This window comes from Lathyrus oleraceus, chromosome 4 (assembly GCF_024323335.1).
Source record: "Lathyrus oleraceus cultivar Zhongwan6 chromosome 4, CAAS_Psat_ZW6_1.0, whole genome shotgun sequence".
Taxonomy (NCBI): Eukaryota; Viridiplantae; Streptophyta; class Magnoliopsida; order Fabales; family Fabaceae; genus Lathyrus; species Lathyrus oleraceus.
In genome coordinates, this window is record NC_066582.1 from 486,049,396 (window position 1) to 486,052,282 (window position 2,887).

Sequence of the window (2,887 nt, forward strand, 5' to 3'; positions counted from 1 at the left end):
TTGGCGGCGAAAGAGTCAACATTCCGTTCCCGTGTGATTGCGTCAACGGCGACTTTCTTGCTCATAATTTTAGTTACGATGTTCAAAACGGTGACACGTATGCTTCCGTTGTTGGATCCAACTATGCTAATTTAACCAATGTTCAATGGTTGAGAAACTTCAATACTTACCCACCGAATAGTATTCATGATACTGGAACGTTGAATGTTATGATTAATTGTTCTTGTGGAGACTATTGGCGACAGTAAATGAAGTAAAAAGGAGTTAGAATCTATGGTTGGATGTGCATTACTTGTTCACCATCAAAGACTGACCAGAAGCTTGTATGGTGGATACAACTTTATATTACTTTTGTGAAGGTGCATATCCAGTGAATCAATTAATTCCAGTAAGAACAATGAATAGATTTTCAGCTGGGCTTTTAGATCACTTATTTTCAGTTCAAATACATGATGTTATTGCTCTACTGCAAAAGTACAATAAAACCCAAGTGCAAATATTACAAATGGTTACCTACTGAGCCTAGGCTGCGACTTCTACAAAATTCAGATAAAAGCCAGTGCCGGTAAAGATAAATAGTCATACACCAAGGAAGTAAATCCCAGCAGCATAAATAACTTGAGAAACAAGGAGTTGTATGTCAACCTAAAGCCTCTACTATACGAATTATTCAGGATAAGTATCTGCAAAAGGTTCACTTCTCTAAGCATGGCATTCCACTTCCTGAATTTATGCAGATAGATGATCTTGAGGGTGCCGTCCTTGTCTTCTTACCGGGAGTGTTTGAGATAAACCACTTACATGATAAGTTAGCAGCATCGTACCGGTTTGGTGGGCCATCTTCTGATTGGCTTACTCCTTTGCATTCATTAGTTGCGTCAACTGAACAGAAGAAGGTTTTTTTTTACGCCCTACAGGAAATATACGCAAGGTTGTTATAGCAACAAATATAGCAGAGACCAGCATAACAATAGTTGATGTGATATATGTGATTGACTGTGGAAAACATAAGGAGAATCGTTATAATCCGCAGAAGAAATTGTCTAGCATGGTTGAAGATTGGATTTCTCAAGCAAATGCAAGGCAGCGTCAGGGTAGAGCTGGACGTGTGAGACCTGGAATATGCTTTCGCTGGTACACTCGTTATAGATTTGAAAAACTCATGCGTCCTTATCAGGTCCCAGAGATGCTTCGAATGCCATTCCTGTAAAATTATTAGAACACCAGAGGCAAGTTAATGGCAGAGTCGAGGTTTCACAATTTTCGGGAATCTGAAAAATGACATGATTGGCAAACAAATGGGTGGTGACCAAAAAATTCAACGGTATCAACATCTTTATGATAATCTCCAGAAGTACAGAACTGCCAGATACAACCCGATCCATAACCGATCACATTTGCCATAACCTGTATTTGTTGTAGTTCCATTCATTCTATGGCTCCACAAACATAAACATGAGCCGAATGCAGAATCGTTGCATAGGCTTCTCTTGGAGCATTCCCATTGTGAGCCAACTCTGCGTTTCAATTCATTCTGTTTCAGTTTTATGACAAACATGATAATGGAGCAGTACATGTGAATACAATATTGTTCAAGATGGAAAGTGAGTATTGTATACCTCTGCCTCTCATAGGAAGTGCAAGCTCACATGATCCAACTGGAAGCCGAACCTTTTCTCTCGAGTTTGGTCTGTATAACCATACGTTTCCTTCACGTCCCACTAGTTCTTTGCAGGCAAACAGATGTGGTATCGAAAAAACAGTCGGTAATGAGAAGCACATAAGTAGGGTATTTGCCTTCGAAAGAGATTAGCAAGGCCATGCCGCTGCAAGCTACAGGTGCAAACGAGCCGCCCAAAGCCGAGTACACCAACAAGGTTGTGAGAAAAGCGAAACTGATGATCAATTCTTCACTGCAGTAAAAAGAATAAAGATTAACAGCCAAACAGTTAAAATTTGAAAAATCCCAAAATGGCATAGAGACAAAACAGAGAGAAAAGCGTGAGTTCAGCATACCTTTTCCAAAAACCGAACATCCAAATAGGCCGATCCAAGCTGAGTACCCTAAAGGATTTTGGCAGTTTGCCCCTTTTATCTGAGGAATCAGTTCAAAACCCTAAGCAGGGTGAATATAAAGGGACCTAATCAGAAAGATGGAGGACGATTTTGAAAAAAACGAAAACCCTAGATAAAGGAGCGGCGACCACAACGAAAACCCTAGTTCTAAACACCACAAAGAAAAACCTAATTTCAATCGACGACTGCAAACCCTGAAACCTAGCGAAGAGAGGTAGTTGCAAGCTCACCACCATTACAGGAACCGTCGCCGAAGGTGAGTTTTATTTGTTTGAAACTCTTTAAAGCCATTGTTTCTTGTTGCATGTAGAGAGAGTTGGAGAGACGACGGCTGAGAGATGATGAGAGATTGGGAAAAAGAGAGACACGAGGTCGAGAGATCGATTGAGTGAAGTTGAGGGCGAGTGAGAAAGAGAGATGTACAATTGGGAGAGAGAGGAACGAGATTGGGAGATAACGAGAGTTGGAGAGATTCTTCGTGAGGAAGATGAATGTGTTTCTGAGTTGTGCTACTTTCTCTCTCTCATTTCCTATTCTTTTATTTATTTATTTTGAAAAAAACCAAGCATTTAAAATTTAATGTTATTTAGTCTTCCATTGAACCTCTTTACTAATTAGAGTCTGTTAGTATACTGTGTTATGTATCCCCACCTCATTTATCTCTCTGTATTAATGTTTTTTCGTTCCCCATATGTGACCGCTGGGCTTTCTCTAATCCCAAGTCCTCTTTTTTTTAGTTTGTTTATTTTTTTTTTTTTTTAGTTCTTATTTATGAGTTCGGATTGCCGTTAATTTAACAGTTGATAGCTAG

General features: G+C 39.6%; 1 long non-coding RNA gene across 3 annotated transcripts; it reads right to left on the reverse strand.

Moving 5' to 3' along the window:
• Positions 1-394: 394 nt before the first annotated feature.
• On the reverse strand, positions 395-2,680 carry LOC127076476 (uncharacterized). 3 transcript variants are annotated; one of them, XR_007786822.1, is made up of 4 exons: positions 2,017-2,680; positions 1,620-1,913; positions 1,311-1,517; positions 395-1,204 (listed from the first exon to the last, which is right to left on the reverse strand). It is a non-coding gene; the product is annotated as an uncharacterized LOC127076476 (long non-coding RNA). The 3 variants fall into 3 exon arrangements; XR_007786823.1 differs by having other exon boundaries at positions 395-1,517; positions 2,017-2,116; positions 2,307-2,675; XR_007786821.1 differs by having other exon boundaries at positions 395-1,517; positions 2,017-2,670.
• Positions 2,681-2,887: the final 207 nt, after the last annotated feature.